We start from the raw sequence: 18,686 nt of genomic DNA, 5'->3' as shown, positions 1-18,686 counted from the left end.
ACCACTAGACCATGTCTTTTCCGACACAACATACTGCAAAGATCTGAATAATCCTAGGGCCTATTCCTGCAAATCTTTACTCATACTCCATTTGAGCAAAGACATGTGGGATTGGGGCCCAAGATGGGAAATATATATTATTTCAGTGACAACTGAAGCTTTGAATAAAGACTAAAGGAAGGCTTGAAAATTAAACTTAAGATTTTCAGATGCAATGGTCAAACTGAACATAAGATAGATCTTTCTGTGAAGAAATTGAGTATGTGCTGGCCATGAATACACTGGCAAACTGCTGAATTTATACATACTCAGTTTTCAGAGTGGTAGCTGTGTTAGTCTGTATCAGCAAAAACAACAAGGAGTCCTTGTGGCACCTTAGAGACTAACAAATTTATTTGGGCATAAGCTTTAGTTCTAGCCCACGTTCTAGCCCACAAAAGCTTATGCCCAAATAAATGTGTTAGTCTCTAAGGTGCCTCAAGGACTCCTCATTGTTTTTGCACATACTCAGTGTAGTGGTAGCACAGACCTGAGTTGTGCTTGTCAAGCATACTGAATTTGTGGACCTATTTTAGCTTCAATCAACCATATTGACTTGGCTTTTAATTTTGGTCCATTTCTTATGTACTTTAGACACTAGGTTTGTTTTCCATAACATTTTATTTTCAGGCTTGTGCATGCCCAATTTCAGTACATAAATTTATTTCCCTTTAAACCTATATTTCCATAGAGATCTGGAGATTGGGACATTTCCCCCCAAAATCCCACTCCACCCTAGAAGAGAACAATCTCCCAGTCACTTATTTGTGGATTGTTTGGAGGAGGGGAAAAACATGAGGCTGCTGTCTTGTGTCTTTAGTTTTCTATGCCCTGGAACTGAAAGCTCTTTCTGTCTCTCTCTGCCTTTAACACACTAACATGCTGCTGCTCGCTGCCGCTGCTGGAGGGAAGTGAAAATGAAATCGACTTTTCCGAGAAATGATGAAAGCGGCTGTGTCTGCCAATGAAAGGCTGCGGTAAACTTCCGCACCTCTCCCATCTCAGCCCCCTCCCCCCCCTTTGCACAAACAGGCCGGGGAGGTGGGGGGAATTTCCAAGCCTCAGCTCCTCGCAGTTTCCTCTCCTTGTTTTGCTTTCGATCTGGACTCTTCTCAGCCAAAGCTGAGGGAGTAACTTTTAGTTTTGCTCCTGCGATTATTCAGCTGAGTGTTTTCATTTCCATTTTGCATCCCCTGGCAACAGCGTTAACCTTGAGGAATTATATAAATACCGCGCATAACACATTAAACAAGGTAATTTTTTTAACTACTACTGTCTCTGTATGTGGATTTACACAAATGTTTGGCAAACAGGAAGTGCCCGCTCTCAAATAATTAATATTGATTTAAAAATAAAAGGTCAGCGGTGTTTTGGATCATATGATTTTAGGTGAAGCTGCTGCTAGGGAAAGGAAGGTTAATTTCACTTTTGCATTTGAAAAGGCAGAGAAGGTGATCGACTGGAAGGAAGGACGTGTGTTTGTCTCGGACCGCGGCGAGACCGATTGTGTACAGATCGGCAGGGTTTTGGCTTTGAATTTATTTTGAGTCTAATGGGGGGAGATGATCAACAACGGAAACAAAGGAGGGAAGCATTTAATTCTCCCGCTGTGACGGATGGGAAAGCAAGCGAGCGAGCGAGCGAGAGTTGGACTGGGAAAAGAAACAGGCAAGAGGAGAAAAAAGACGCCAAACAACACAGAGGGACATACAAGCAGCAACTTCCACCCCCGCGGCGCGAGCCTGACACCCCGTAACTGCGGCACACGGAAAGTTAATGGAGTGGCGGAGCTGAGCGGGGTGGGGGGGGCTGCGGACATTTCCTGCAGGTGATCAGCGCCCCCCGGCCGCGGGGGATCCCGCTCGGTTCGGGGCTCGATGCTGGTGGCAGGGAAGCCGGGGTGAGACATGTACCGAGCGGGAGCAAGTGCTGCTAAGCAGCCGCGGAGGAGGGAGCCGGAGTCACAGCAAGGGCGCAGGGCAGCGGCTGCCCCCCGGGCTGTGCACGTTGGGCGGGGCAGGAGGGGCCGAGTAACCCCTTCCCCGCCCGGCCCTGGGAGCGAGCGGCAGACGGGGCCGGGCCGGGCCTGGGTTGGGAGCGGATCCCCGGATGTGCAGGGCTCGGCCGCGGCACTTGTTGCAGCCCGGGGGCCTTGGAGGGGGATGGGGGCGCAGTGAGTCCCGCGGGGCCGCTGCTCCCTGCGGAGGCCTGGCGGCTGCTGCAGGCCCGGGCTGGGGGCGCATGGGCAGAGCCCCCGGCCGGGCCTGCAGACGGGAGCTGCCTGGCGGGGACCGCGCTCCCCCCTGGGGCCCGGTGCTCAGGTCAGGGTTGGGTCGGCGGGTGCGCGTGGGGGGGAGGGTGTCACTCACCCCCCCACCCCCCAGTGTTGTTATACAAGCCCTAGCACTTCCTCCCCCCGGCCTTTCCCCCTCCCCCCGGCAGGCGGTGACGAAGCCGCCTCTCGTGCCCAATGGCGGGGCCGAGCCCGGGAGCCTCCCGCGCGCCCCTGGCTGCTGCGGGCGTTCGGACTCTGGCAGGCGGCGCGCGGGCCGGCGCAGCTCCCTGGGCAGCGACACGGGACAGGGTTCGCAGCGCGCCCCTCCTCCCACACCGCCGCCCAGCTGCTGCCTGGGTCTTTTCCCCCTTCCGCACCGCGAGGCCAGGCTCGGACTCCCTGTTGGTGCCTCAGCTGCGGAGATGCTGACCCTGGGTGTCCCCTACCCGCCAGCCGGGGGGAGAGAAGAGAGCGTGGGCACTGCTAGCCGTGTAGTTAGGGCCCAGCCCCCTTCCTGACTCGCTGCAGGCCGCGTGCTGTAGCCCTGGCCTGAGGGGCTTGTATTCCAGCGGCACCTGATCAGGGCTTCCTTCCTCCTCCGGGCATAGCCCAAAAACATAGGGGGAGAGTCCCCTCCCTGTTAGAAACGCACCTACGTGCACTGGGCCTAGAGCACCGTTGGCCCTGTCTGTGCTACCAGCCAAACAACCTTTACCCTCGAATAGCCCGGGCTGTACTAGCGGAAATGATCCAGTGGTGTTAGCAGTGTTGGGAGCCCTCTTGTGACTGTTGGTCTACAACTTGGGCCTATAACAGCTCTGCCTGGTGCATGTAAACTGCCATTTCCTACCACTGTTCTAGGCGTGGTTGTCAGTAGACCTGCCTTGAGCCATTTAGGTGATGTGGTGCTTAAAACAACCGTGGCAGATGGTGGGTGCCTATATACTAAGGCTCCCAACATTGGTATGTCTAGTGGGAAAGCTGTGAAAAATGCCGTTCAAGGCATTACTGCTAATAGCTATAGTTGTAGGAAGTCCCATCAAGGAAGACCTTGGAGAACCTGCATTATGCATTGAGTACAGAAATAGTGCTTGGTGGTATGCAGAACACAGAGAAATTCCTAGTTCATTCCCCAATGAGTTTAAAATCTAAGATGCTCATTGACAAGTATGGGTAATTTCCCCAGTATAAACAGAAGCAAAATGTCTTTGAGACATGGGTCTGTAGATGTGGCCAATTGCCTTATAAGATTTTTATATGAAAGTAATACACACCTTGAGAATCTTAAGATTTTTCTATAGCAGCTATTACTGTTTCAGAGTAGCAGCCGTGTTAGTCTGTATCCGCAAAAAGAACAGGAGTACTTGTGGCACCTAAGGGCTTGACTACATTCGGGACTTCACAGCGCTGCCGCTCTCGCAGCGCTGTATGTACTCCACCTCTGCGAGCAAGCGTGCAGCGCTGCAGGCACTGATTACCCTGGCGCTTTACAGCGCTGTACTTGCTGTGCTCAGGGGGGTGTTTTTTCACACCCCTGAGCGCAGCAAGTTGCAGCGCTGTACAGTGCCAGTGTAGCCAAAGCCTTAGAGACTAACACATTTATTTGAGCATAAGCTTTTGTGGGCTACAGCCCACTTCTTTGGATGCATAGAATGGCACATATATTGAGGAGATATATATACACACATACAGAGAGCATGAAAAGGTGGGAGTTGTCTTACCAACTCTGAGAGGCCAATTAAGTAAGAGAAAAAAGCTTTTGAAGTGATAATCAAGATAGCCCAGTACAGACAGTTTGATAAGAAGTGTGAGAATACTTACATGGGGAGATAGATTCAATGTTTGTAATGGCTCAACCATTCCCAGTCTCTGTTCAAGCCTAAGTTGATTGTATCTAGTTTGCATATCAATTCCAGCTCAGCAGTCTCTCGTTGGAGTCTGTTTTTGAAGCTTTTCTGTTGCAAAATTGCCACCTGTAGGTCTGTCATTGAATGACCAGACAGGTTAAAGTGTTCTCCTACTGGTTTTTGAATGTTCTGATTCCTGATGTCAGATTTGTGTCCATTAATTCTTTTGCGTAGAGACTGTCCGGTTTGGCCAATGTACATGGCAGAGGGGCAATACTGTGGTATTAAATGCTTGTAAAAGCAGCTCTAGATAATAACACTGGGTTTGTTTGTGTTTCTGTTGTATGTGTTGGAATTGTGGTCTAAATGGGACAGTGATATCCTGTAAAACATGACTGAAAAAGTATTTCTGTCATGTGCCCTTCATGCACTAAGGTACCAAGTTGATCCTAATAAATGCAGGGAGCCTTACTGAAGTCAGGGGGGCTCTGCATAGGCACAGAGTACCAGCTACATGGATCAGCTTGCAGGATTGGAGTCTTGTATTTTTAAAAAATATATTCCACACTTGCACTACTTGAAGTTTCATCTTTCAGCTGGTATTGATGTTTGAAATGTGTTATTTATATTGGTTGTCACTAAGCACATTCTGGGTGATGTGCTTAGGATCTGATTATTAATCAAAGTGAACAACATCAGGCTAAGGGCCATGTCCTGGACACTTTTCCCCAACAAAATTCCCTATGAAAACAATAGGAGTTTTGTTTGTGTACAGCATGCAGGATCAAATTCTCACTCAGATAGAGCAGTCTTACTGTTTTCAGTGTCAAAGTCTAGAACTTTGCGCTTAATTAGTATATGATTATAATTTATAACACAATTTGATGTGCAGAGATTTTTAGATTGCGGTCACTTAGATATAGTAGGAATTGTAAACTAGCACTCCAGTTTGTTGAGATGAAATATCAACTTCTATATTTAAACATACATTTAAAATAAATCTTTTAATAGTTTTGCATAGTTTACCTCTTGCAGTAAATGCTTAACCTAGTACTATGAAAAGAGAATTCACTACTGCACCAACATTTAAATTCACTGTAACTGGAAAAATGGTGACACAATTATGAAAGCAGCATAGTTAAGATTCAAAGTCTCTGTGAGACAGATCAACATTCTGAATGAGTCTAAATCTTTCCCTGCTGTCAGATGTTGCTTAGGGCATGAACAAGGCCTATCTATCCTGGGCTGCTCTTTGCATGTCCCTCTATGTGTTAAGTACCATAAGTTTGTCTTCTGAGTAATCTTCAGTGAAAGTATTCTTTTGATTGGCCCCATCTAAGTTATCATTAATTTATACTGGCATAAAACAGCAGAAGAGCTGAGTGTTCAGTCTGAGAGCAATGGTTTTCTTGATACAGTATTCACTTGCATTAGCAATGAATGTTGTACTCCACACTGCAATTTTGTAACCAGGAAACAAACTCACAAAATGGAAAATAAACAGTGTATTATTACCTTTTTCCTTCTTTGCTAATCAATATCCATATCCTTTAAACTTGCATATACATAGCTTTAAGCAAACCAGTAGTCCTATCAATGGCAATGGAACTACTCGTGTATAAAAGTAAGCACGTGTGTTAAGTGTTTCCAAGTGTTTCCCTGCTCTTGAGCTGTTTAGATCTTTAAACACAAAATTTTAAATTAGAGCTATAAAAGCATGGTGGTGTCTGCTTTGGTATAAATATTACAAATTGCTGGTGGTAGGCACCAGATTCACTAGTACATTTTAACTGCCTTGCACCACTTCAGTTATGTAAAGCTGCTGTTAGCCCAGATTAACTGATCATTGATAAGTTGCTTGAATGGCATAAGCAGTCAGGCCATATTGGTGAATCTGACCCATACTGTATTCTTTTTATCAAATATTGCAGAATATTTGATGAAAGCACATTTTGAATTCGCAGTTGTGTGTGTCCACAGTGGTGGCCTAATTCTGAGTTATGCTTATCTAGTCAGAGAGGAGAAACTTACTATGTGACTTATGTGTCCATTCAGAGCAGTTCAATTTCAAATTTTGAATACTAAATATTCACAGTGAACTGATAGTGAACAAGCCACTGACTAAGACTTTCTGATAACAAATAATTGTAAGAAAATCTTGGTAGACAATTCCTGTGCCGAAAATGAAGCAAAAAAAATAATTATTCGTTACCAGTTCCTTGTCCAACATTAGTATTGTAAATGAACAGGCATATGGCTCTTATTTGGTTCCTCTGACTGTAACTGTAAAGTTGAAGTTAGGGATTTAAGTACAGATTAGCATAATAAAAACTCAGTTCTTCAAAATCCTGTGACGACTGTAGATTTAAGGACATAAGAGTTATTTAAGGTAACCTGACCATGCAGTATTGAAGGTATACATACTGAGGCCCCAGTCCTGTAACCACTCGTGAACTTGACTTCAGTGGGACTATATACACATAACTAATGTTAAGCATGTGTGTAAATGCTTGCAGAATCCGGGTCTGAATCATGCTGACAAGAGGAGCAGGTAACAAATGATACATTGTATAGAATTTTCATTTAAAAAACCCCCAAACTTGCCAGATGTTCAGTGCATTAGAAGTTTATATTGGAAGAAGTAGTAATGGAAAGACTGTTGATTAGTTTAAAACCCCTTCTAGTACGTTTTGGGAAATTTACAAGTGAAAATAAATAAATTGGGAGTAATAAACCAGAATTGGTCTTTGTTAAATTGTGTGTTAATTATGCATGGATAAAATCATAGGCCAAATGAATAATCAAATTAATGAATTTACCCCACTGTTTCAAAAGTTTTATTGAATTATTAATTAGGATCCCTACTAAGTTGCTATGAATTGTTCTCCTGATAGATATTTTTACGCTAAACAAAGTGGGTGAAGTCACCCAAGAAGAGCTCTCTGGAGCCCGAAAGCTTATCTCTTTCACCAAGGGAAGTTGGAGCAATAACAGATATTACCTCACCCACCTTGTCTCTTTCATATCCTGGGATCAAGGCAGCTACAACAACACTACAAACAATATCAGAAAAACAGGAATTGACATTAAAAAAAAAAAAAAAAAAGCTAAGCAAACTTTTGGGGGAGAGTTGTGTGTGTGTTTGTGCACCTGTATAACATATATATAATCAGTTAATGATTTACACATAATAATTATACATTTAACACTTACATAGCACTTTTCCTTCATAGAGCTCAAAACACTTTTTTAATTCCTGTAACCTTTAAAAACAGGATGGGACTTTTCAGATGTAGCCTCTTGTAAATTATTGAAGTATTCTAGTTCTCTTACTGATCTAAAGAGAAACTATTACAGAAATTTTGAACTTTAAAGAAATGTTTGGGTTTTTTTTTAAACATAATGATAGTCAATTTTGTTTAAATTAGTGATCTACTGACATGTTTGTTTGTTTGTTCGGGGCTGGCTTGCAGCAAACAGAACACTCATTAGTTAGACATTTTAACTTGAAGTAGTTTGAATTCATGTATTAAAAAAAATCTCTTGCATGTGACATTGTTTCACTCAATGTAACATTATACAAAACTAAACTCTAATCATACATAATGTTTAAATTCAGTTGTTGCAGCATACTTCACCTGATTTTGTGGTGCAATTAGAAGAGCTAATTCACTATAAACATAGATTATTTCTTGCTACACGAGAAGAGCAGATTGCAGAGTTACAACTAGCACATCTGTTTTCAAGTAACCTTCAAAGGTTAGTTTGTGGATATCAGTGAATCCTGATGTCAGGGATGGAGTTAAATTTTAGAAGAGACGTGAAGTTTTAAATGTTACTGGTAACTGCAGTTAGACAGTAGGCTACTGTAAACAACCACCTACCTTCCTTTTGCTAGTAAATTAGAATTGTAGGAGTCTTTACATTTTCAGAGGTATTAAAGTTCATGTAAAACTAAAAGGATAAATAATTTCTTAGGGGATGTCCAAAGAAAGTTGCCGTTCAAAGATATTGGCCACATTCTGTTCTGTGGATATGTACACTGGCTTTCCATGACATTGAAGGGAGCATGTGTGCGCATGCAAGGGCAGATTTTGCTCCATTATATTCATATTGATATTGTACATTAATTGCAGACATTGTAGGCCCAGTTCTGATACCTGTATTCATGCTGTGTAACACTTTACTTCACAAGGAGTACCATGTGGCAGGGGAGAAATTAGGTGTCCAGCTAGTTTACAGAGTTTGGCTATGGCTACACTACAGCTTATGCCAGCATAATTTATGTCACTCAGGGATGTGAATAAACCATTCCCCTGAGTGACGTAAGTTACACCGACATAAGTGCTTATGTGCACAGCGCTGTGTTGGTGGGAGAGATTTTTCCCATCGACATAGCTTCTGCCATTCTCAGAGGTGGTTTTATTATGCTGACTGGAAAGCTCTCTCTCGTCAGCCTAGAGCAGGGGTCGGCAACCTTTCAGAAGTGGTGTGCCGAGTCTTCATTTATTCACTGTAATTTAAGGTTTCGTGTGCCAGTAATACATTTTAACGTTTCTAGAAGGTCTCTCTCTATAAGTCTATATTATATAACTAAACTATTGTTGTATGTAAAGTAAGCTGAGCAGGGCCGGCGGCCGGTATCCCAGGCTGGCAGCGGGCTGAGCGGCGCCGGCAGCAGAGTGCCACTAAAAATCAGCTCGCGTGCCGTGCCGCCTTTGGCACACGTGCCACAGGTTGCTGACCCCTGGCCTAGAGCGTCGTCACCAGACATGCTGCATTGGTGCAGCTACAGTGCTGTACATGTAGACATGGCCTTTAAAATTTTCCCTTCCTGCAGCAAACTTTGCCTGCATTGTGTAGGCTGGCAGGTCTTAGTTTCAAGATCACTTGTCAAATGGTGAGAATGAATGTTGTTTGAGCAGATGTGAATTCAAGTCTCTCTTAAAGGGACATTGTTGACCTAAATTTGACTTGAACATTAAATTTTGTAAAAACAATTTTTTTTTTTGTTTAAAGTCTCCACTCTTTTTCAAAAAAAAAAAAAAAAAATGTAAGAGAGAAAAGAAAACAAAAACAGATTCTAATAATAAACTTTCCCTGCAGTGTCAGAAATCCAAACATTGCAACATTAAAAACCTGAAAACAAAACTGACTATAAACAAAATTGAAACTAACTATAAATAAAACTGAAACCAACTCCATTGGCTTTTATTTTCCAGCTGACAGAAGTGAAAAAAAGAGAACACAGAGCATAAGTAGCACAAAGAAAATTGGGTTTAAAAATTGTAATTTTAAATAATTTAAGGTCATATTAGGTGAATAACTGTGAGTGTTTGCATATGATTTTTACGTGACAATGTCCCTTTACCCGAATACATGATAAAAGAATTAAAGGAGTTGTCATCTAAATAGTTTGGCCAGGACAAGTTCTCTCTCACCTGAAGGTATATGCAGTGACTCTAGAGTACTAAAAGAGAAGTTGTTGAGGTGTATGTACCAATTCACTTGTGGAGGTAACTTTTTGAAATGCTATGGAAAATGTTTATTGAGTAAAATGATAGTAGTCATGTCAGTCTGACGACAGTGAGCCATTCAGCTGTTTTGTATAACTAAAATTTATTCAAAATTATTGGCATGTTGAGAATGGAATAGTTAATAGGACTGGTAACAGGATATAGAATTTTTCACCTGTGGTCACTGATTCAGATCCAGGCCAGGTCAGTAGTAACAAGTGACATTTTTACATCTGATGGTGACTGCTAATTTCACTCAATTCCCTGTGGACAGGTGTTCACAATAGAAAACTCACCACACCACCACATCTGGAACTAATTAGCATGCTAGCTGGGGTCTCAACAAAGGGGCAAAGTGCTGAACGGACGTGAAGCCTGACTTAGTCTCCCCTCTAGAGATGAACCTTCCAAGTCTATGTTGAAGGACAGTGCGGGGAAGCTCACACAGTTTATGTTGGAGCTGTTCTATGGATAATCGGAAGACTTCTATTTCCAGGGATTTCAGACTGACATCTTTGAGATGCACTAAATTCAAACACCCCAAAATTAAATTCTTGGCATGCAAAGAATGTTCTGGAGAGTTGAGATTTGGAAGAAAGGTGGATGAAAAACTTTTTAGTTAGATTTTTTTCCTTATTAGATCATAAGTGAAATAAGTTTGGTGGTCTCTATCTAATTAAGTGGATATTTGCCACTTATAGACAATCTCTACTTAGGAAAGTCTCAGGATAGAAATAGCTGTCATGTTACAAGTTAGGCTGTGTCTATTGCTGTTAGTCTCTGAAGAACACCAAATTTGCTTAAAAAAAAATAACTTAAAAAATACAAACTGTAGGAGGATGTTCTTTATCAGTGGAAAGAGCCATTGCTGTTACAACAAGGAGGATTACATTATGAGGTCTGAGTAAGAGACAATATTGAGTATTTCTCATTTGGTGCTTCCTTTAATGCAAATCTTTAACTATATTCATGAAAAGAAGCAGTTTTCCTATAAATTTCTCAGTAATTTGAGTTAACCAGTAGCTTTGTAATAACTGCACTGGTTAAATCAGTCTTTTGTGTACACATCTGCTTCTTTCATGTGCTGTTTTTGCAATCATAAATAAGTCCATGCATCAGAAACATTTTCAGTTTACAGTCTGGGTGATTCAAAACATTCCAGGCCCCAATTATGGTATGATTCTGTGTTCATCTTTACTGCTTAGTTAGAATGCTAAGCTTAGAGGTGGAACTCAATGAGCAAGAATAAACATGTTCTTATCTTTAATAATGAAACTTCCAGACAGGTGTCAGGAAAATTACAGTGCTTTTCAGTTAAGTGAAGTGAACCCCAATCTCATGAGCGGATTGTGTTTGATACCCACCCATGTGGCCAGGCATTGGTGGTCTAAAGATAGGAATGCCTACCTTTGACAGTAGTATAGGTACAAGTTATTTATTAACTAGAATGGTAGACACAGCCCACACCCAGACAATAAAACGAAACCTTTAAGCAAACATTAGATTGTACTTTAGTATAGGGTGCAAACAGTCCTTGCTGTGTATTGCAGGGAAAGGTATGTTATGAAAACAAAGCAAAGCATGAAACGCAAGTGCTGTTTGAATGAGTTATATTCTTACATCAGGTTCAGTCCATGGCTAAATTACTTGAAAACTCCTCCTTCAACATACTCCATAGATTGCTTCCACTGAAACTGGCCTTTTCTCTCCTCCGGTATCTTCAGAAATGTAAACATAGCCTTCCTCATTCCCTCTGAGCTGCTACAACACCACTAAGGGGAGACTGAGATCATGGGTTTTTTTTTGTTTGTTTAAACCCTATTTTATCCTTGATAGTGTATTAAACATTGACAGTGTGGTTGGTGCTGGACAGGAGACCAAGACAGAAACAGTCCCTACAGTGAAGAGTTTCAGTCTAAAGCTGGGATCCTGCAAGTGCTTATGCATGTGATTAGTCCCAATGACTTCAGGGAGCCTATTCATGTGTATAAAGTTAAGCAGATGCATTGTTTCTGGAAAAGGGCCTGAAAAGCCAGTTACAGAGAAGACAGGATGTACTGGGATACAAGGGAGTAATTTAAAAAAGTTATTAATTCAGTTCTTGTGGGCAGCACAAAAGAAGCGATTCTTTAAAGGGATTTGAGCCATAACAAAATACTTCCTCATTTTCATCAGTCTGGGAAAATTCTTGCACAACAGCCATAAAATACGGTGTTCTCCGAATGTGTTGCCACTCTAAGAATATTTTCCTTAGGGTGTGGCTACACCGTGAAATTGACTGGCATAGCTTTAGCATCTTGAGAGGTGCTGAGCACTTGCAACTCAAATTGCATTTAACTGGAAGGATCAGGCAACGACTTTGGCCTGGTCTACACTAACCCCCCCACTTCGGACTAAGGTACGCAAATTCAGCTACGTTAATAACGTAGCTGAATTCGAAGTACCTTAGTCCGAAGTTACCGCGGTCCAGACGCGGCAGGAAGGCTCCCCCGTCGATGCTGCGTACTCCGCTCGCCGAGCTGGAGTACCAGCGATCGATCCGGGGCACTTCCGGGATCGATCCGGGATCGATTTATCGCGTCTTAACCAGACGCGATAAATCGAACTCAGAAAACCGATTGCTTACATCCGGACCCGGATGTAAGTGAAGACGTACCTTTTGAAACACCGTTTTCTAAAATGCCTAGAGATTGAGGGATAAGGTGGGTGAGGCGATATCTTTTATTGAACCAGCTTCCATTGGTCAGAGAGACAAGTTTTGAGCTTACACAGAGTGAGGGATGTAACATAATGTAGGAAAGAAAGGTAAAAATATTATTAAGGCACATAATTTTAGTAGCATGGTTCTTTGTTTTTGGGACCTGCTTCTGCTCCCAGTAACGTCAGTCATTAAACTCCTCTTTTGGGAAATTGAAAAGCTTGAGATTTTCCTCTTGATTGAACAAATTTTTCCCCTTGGTTTCTCCATGTCAGGGATGAAAGAAATTGCTTCTGCATATACTTACCAGTGGAAAATAATCTATACCCTCTTAACCCAGGCAAGACTGGGGATCAAGGACTTTAAGAACTCTCTTTCTTCTTTGTGCCTTGCTTGGATATGAATTCCCAAGGACTATCTTTGGGTTCAAGTCAAAAGGAGAGGATGGAGGTCTTGTTTATGCTATGAATCTATTTTCCCAAAACTTATGATCCTTTGGGCAATAGTGGTGAAATTTACCTGTGGTGCTGAGGGCCAGTGCAAGAACCAGTGTGTACAGGCTGCACAAAGAGGGCCCAATCTAGCAAAGTATTTAGGCATGTACTTAACTTCAAGCGTGTGCTTAAGTGCTTTGCAGGATTATGGCCAGAGAGGGGTTGGGAATGATGCTGCACTGGAATGCACCACAAGAAGGGTATTCTTGTCAGCCATGTATAGGCTGGCACAGAAGGCTGAAATGGGGATGGGCTTGGAGATCTGCAACTGCTGTGCAGGGGCTGTGGATGCTATCCCAATTCGGGGAAATGGAGTTCACCAAATCCTCTGCATCTCACCTGCATAGAGTCCAATGACTTGGGTTTTATGTAAGTGGAGTGCATGTTGTTCCAGGTTACTGTTTTCTTTGTTAGTTTGTTAGTATATCTTTAAAACCTCTATTGCTCCATGGTATTGATTTTATTCCCTCAAAAGGTTAGTAAACTACATTTCTACAAGTTAAATCCCTTCATTTTTCATTACACCTTATATCACAAATCAAGTTGAGACTGATATGATCTATAAATATAATGTAAATATTAAGGGTGAAATCCTGATTCTGTTGAAGTCAGTGGGAGTTTTGCCATTGACTTGGATGGGGCCAGGATTTCACCCTAAATAATTTAACATTTTAACAATGCATTTAAATGTGTATTGAGCCAGGTCTTCAGCAGATGTAAATTGGTGTAGCTCTGTTGAAGTCATTTGAGTTGTTGTTTCTGTATTATATATGATTTAATGCAAGTGAGATTATTTGTTTAGATAATTGGGAGAAGATGAGGTACGCTGCGTATTTAAAAATTGATCAATTTAATTATGTGAATGAGGTGTAGCTGTACTGTATTCACATAGTGTGGGTTTTTTTCAAGACAATTCTAAACTCTCTGTTAATCCAAGGGCGCTCTCTAATAATGCCTGAGATCACTGTAAAATAACAGCTCTGTCTTTGCTGCTGAGGGAAAATGAGACTTTGCATGGAAACCAAATGATAGTTTGTTTTGATGTTTAATGTCTGTATCCCAGCTAGGGAGTGTTAACATCCTTTAGGTGGAGCAGAGATGCTATTGGACTGATGAAATAGCCTCTCTATGTTGTGGGAGTCTATTGGTAGTCATTGTACAGTGTCTAGGACCTGTCTATCATGCAATCTGTAATGTGTGTGTTTCAATATAGGCATGGGATATTTCCTTCTTTGCCCCTTCACAGGTGTTTTTTATTGTTTAGTTTTTTTTGTTTTTTGTTTTGGAGGGAATGGGAGGGTTTGGGGGTTGGTTGTTTTTTTTTTTTTTTTACAAGAAGGGGAGGGGGTTTTCAAGCTACCTTTGCCTTTTGTGTGTGCATGTCTCTGTGTGTGTGAGAGAGAGCTTGAGGTTCACTTCTCTTTCATTTATTTTGTATTTCCAGCTTTGATATCCCTTAAAGTCTTGATGCCATCACTGTGCTGTTCTAAATCAGCCTGTACCTCTGCAGTGCTTTTCCCTTGATCAGTGGCAATCCTGTTGGAGTACTTCTGTTAGTATTTAACTTAGGACCAAAGGAAGCCGAGAGAACCTTTATAATTGTTTGGAAGACTGATTCTTTATTAAGGGTCAGAGTGTGCCTAACCCTAGGAGTTGTCAGGGGTCAGCCACCCTTCCCACCTGGTTGTATTAGGATTATCAGGATCTTGGGTTCTTGGGGCTGCTCCTCCCTGCAAGCAAGTGGAGTGGCAGATAAATGAGGAAGTAAGATGCACCGTTTTCTGGGCTGCAATGAATGATTTTTGTTGGTGATGCACACAAGGTAATATAATCCAGCTTCATTTTGCTGCTTCTGCAGTACTAACAAGAGTGAGAAGCAGGAAAAATATATTTGTATCACTGCAGTGAGGAGCTAGAACACTGACTACACACGGGGAGTGGCTCTGTAGAATGAGAAGATGCCACTTGTCAGGGTAGAATTGCACTTCAAACTAATAAGAACCCAAAGTGAGGGTTCCTTCCACCAGGAGTTATAAGGAAATCACCAAGGGATTAATGAAGTTTCCTCAGTGCGTTTTTGATAACATACCAATAATATTCCTCAATATGATGAGAGGCACCAGCAATGGTTGAGATTAACAGGCCAGATAACATAGCTCCTGCCTTCAATCTTGACCTCTGTTGTCCAACAATCCAAGGTCTTTTGCAGTAGATTGTTTACTCTCCTTAATCTTATCTCCAGTTTGACAGTCTCAGGAACTTCAGACAACTTCATTAGAAATCTTAACCCCTGCAACACTGAGAATGTGTACACCCACGTGCATACCAGATTTTGCTGCCACTTATTTGTCCCATGCTGCTGGTTCCACAATAGATCTTCTTTCAGTCTGTTTGCAGTGTTGTAGCTGTGTTGGTCCCAGGATATAAGCAAGACAAGGTGGGTGAGGTAATATCTTTTATTAGACCAACTTCTTTTGGTGGAATGTACAACCTTTCAAGCTACACAGAGCTCTTCTTTGGGTCTGGGGAAGGAAGCAGAGTATTGTCAGTTTGACCTTCTAGGATGGTTTTCTTTACCACTGAAGAACAGGTCAAGAATTGGTAGTAGAGGGGAGGCAGGTGAGAATGGGAGCACAGGCTTATACCTAAAGTTGATCTATGTATATTTTCATCTCTTTTGTTTATTCAAGAGAAAGTATGTAACTTGACTATTGCGCAAGATGCAACTTCTCTCTTCTTCGCTGGAGCACTAGTTATACAGGGGAGGTAGGGGGCTCCCTTTTTTAGAGGTTTTTAGGGTCAGGAAGATTCAAATGTCTTAATTCAGTGTACTTGAAAATTGAAGTTAAATGACAATGTGTGTAACAATTAAAATACTGATTTATATCTTTAAAATACCTCTAATCCAGGTCATTATAGTGGGTCATATTACCTGTGAAAAATCAAAATTTCATGGGCTAGAGCTTGTTTTGAAAGTATTTGCAAATACAATATACAAATATATTCATTTGAGGGGGTAGAAAGTATGTTGATGATGCCACAATCTTAGGCCCTGATCCTTAAAGGACTTGCGCTTGTACTTAATGTTACGCACTATAAGTGTCTCATTGACTTCAGTGGGACTATGTGCTGTATATAAAATTAAGCATGTGTATAAATCTTTGCAGGATACATGCCTGGTGATACATGTTTCCCTATCTAAGCAGGATCATATCTGTGATGTGATGTTTTAGGAACTGCCCCAGACTGGTAAGGGGTCCTGTCACTGCCTGCCCTGTAACCTTGGGGGCTTTTGTGCTGTGTGGCTGTGGTTCAATTGCCTGACATCAGTAGCCAGCCCACAAAATGTCTCTCACCAGCCTAATTACTCCTTGCAAGGTGATGCCAACAGCCTTCCAGTCCCAGGTCCCCCCAAATACAGCCTCCCCAAGTTCTTAATTACCAGACACCCAGAATGTTCCCCCTCTGGTTGGTCACAGCCCCCAAGGTGTAAAACCACCTTCCAGATACCAGCTTACTTTGGCACACTCCACACAGTTTGCGCATCTGAGACCTGCTTGGGGTAAAAAAAACACAACAAAAAATGTTTATTTAATAGAAAAACCACAAATTCAAAGATAAAATAGTGAGGGAAAGCACACAGGTTACACAGAAAAATATAAAAATGCAATCTTAACCTTTACACTTTAATAAAATCCCTTTTCTAATGTAAGTTACCTATTGCCTTGAGTTAGTTTCTCAGCATACTACAGGAGGGATCCAGCATTCATGAACAGTCATTTGCCATAAGACTGTCCCTCATGGTCTAGATAAAAAAACTTCAGGGCAAGTCTACACTACAAAATTAAGGCAACTTAAGTTATATGGACATATGGCCACCGCAGTAATTAAATCTTTTTTGTACATTCACACTAGCTCCTTCTGTTGGCCGAGCACATCTTCACGAGGAGCACTTGCACTGGCTGTCAGCGTGGGGTATTGTGGGGCACAGATAGCCAGAGCCCCCGGTGTGGGGCTCCACTGACACTGCGTTGACCTAACTACATTTACCTAAGTGCTATGCCTCTGGACCTAACTGTAGTGTAGACCAAGCTCAGCCCCGAACCTGTTTTTGAAAGACTTTTTCCTTTTTTTTCTTTTCTTTCAGTCGATGGAGACTTACGTTTATGTGGAGTGGGGAAATTCCCTTCTGACTTGATAGCCTGGATGTCTCAATGTCTTCCTATTAACTCTAATGGTCCATCATTGTCTTCCCCGGCGGGACAATGGATCGTTACTTGAAGCAAGTTTTGTGTAAATCCCTGTCTTGGGAGGTGCCTCTCCCCTCTTGACTGCTCACCCCCCTGCTGTGAGGTGTAGTGGATTTTTGAGTATAAATTCAGAGTACAATTTTCTATATATGCCTATACATGGATTCATAACCTGAGTCTGTATACATATCTCATAATGACTAATCAAATTCAGAACATTACATGCTTTCATAGAAGACCTTACTTGGTATAACAATAATATAGTATGCTAGGCAATCAGTTGGTTTAACTGCTCATTTTTGGGGTTTAAACATATTTTCCCTTTGGGGTGTCTGGAGTCGATTGTTACACACACACACACACACACACCCTCCCCCATGTGTCTGATGCTGAAGTTTTGGTCACTGACCATGATGTAAGCTTCACTTCTACTACACCCTCTTTTCTGGATAGGACATCATGCCTTGTTCTCCAACCCCTCAATATGTTTAATCTCCATATTATATGCCTGCAAAATTATACTCCATCATAGCAATCTGAAGTTTTTGTTCTGTGGAGCCATACTAATAGGGAATGATTTGTTAACACTCTGATCTGCCTATTGAAGAGGTAGGGTCTGGGTTGTTTTACAGCACATGCAATAGTATAACACTATTTTTCTATTAGAGTAATTCTGTTCAGTGGGAGACTGCATTTCTAAGCAAAAAACTATGAGCGTTTCTCGTTATCTTCCCATTTCCATTAACACAGCTCTGAGGCTGTGTTGGATGCATCAGTACACAATTTTTATTTATTTATTTATTTATTTATTTTTAAAACCTGGATTGGCCAAAACGGACGTCTTTGATAAAATTTCTTTTACTGTTATCAGAACCCTTTTGATAGGCATCTGACCAAGCCACTTTTTCTGGTTTTGTTTTCTGGTATAGTCTTGTGATAGGAGCAATGATGTCACTGGAACCGCCCACAAATTTTTGGTAATAGTTAACCAGACCTATAAATGATTGAACCTGTTTTTTCATTTTAAGGACAGGCCAATTCACAGTAGTTTCCTATTTCAGGGGATCTGGGTGGATTTGGCCTCCACCTATCCAATGACCCAGGTAAGAGGTATTTGCTGCCCAACTGTACACTTTGACACCTTGATTGTGAGACCTGCATCCCTGAGGCTTTTCCACACCCTTGCCACATGTGTTTTGTGTTACTCCCAGGTGTTGTTAAATATAGTAATATCATCTACAGTGGAGTGCAAACTCCTAGAACCCATGTAGCACCTGCTTGATCAGCTTCTAGAGTGTGGCTCCTGCATTTAATTATTCTGAAGGATAGTACCTTAAACTCAGAAAGTCCAAAATTGGTAACGAATGCAGGGTCCTAGAGCCTGGGCTCTGACCCAAGCCTGGAAGTCTACACAGCAATGAAACAGCCCCGCAGTTCCAGTCCAAGTTGACTGGGATGGGCCAGCCAGGAGTTTTTCTTTGCTGTATAGACATACTCTTAGGGGTCTTCCCCTGACTCTCAGACATTACATGTAGGAGAGGCAATGCTCTGTGGTCCTCATCTGTGT

At 42.0% G+C, this 18,686-nt stretch overlaps 1 protein-coding gene across 3 annotated transcripts in view; it reads left to right on the top strand.

The window, feature by feature from the left end:
• The first annotated feature begins 1,210 nt into the window (after positions 1 to 1,210).
• IRF2 (interferon regulatory factor 2) overlaps positions 1,211 to 18,686 on the top strand; it is a 65,953-nt gene continuing 48,477 nt past the window's right edge. The window contains exon 1 of one of the 3 annotated variants that reach the window (XM_065405335.1): positions 1,211 to 1,292. The gene's annotated coding sequence lies outside the window, so the exon portion shown is untranslated. The other 2 variants (XM_065405338.1, XM_065405337.1) reach the window with 2 other exon arrangements.

The sequence above is a fragment of the Emys orbicularis genome, chromosome 5 (assembly GCF_028017835.1).
Source record: "Emys orbicularis isolate rEmyOrb1 chromosome 5, rEmyOrb1.hap1, whole genome shotgun sequence".
NCBI lineage: Eukaryota > Metazoa > Chordata > Testudines > Emydidae > Emys > Emys orbicularis.
This window is presented reverse-complemented; position numbering and strand designations above follow the sequence as displayed.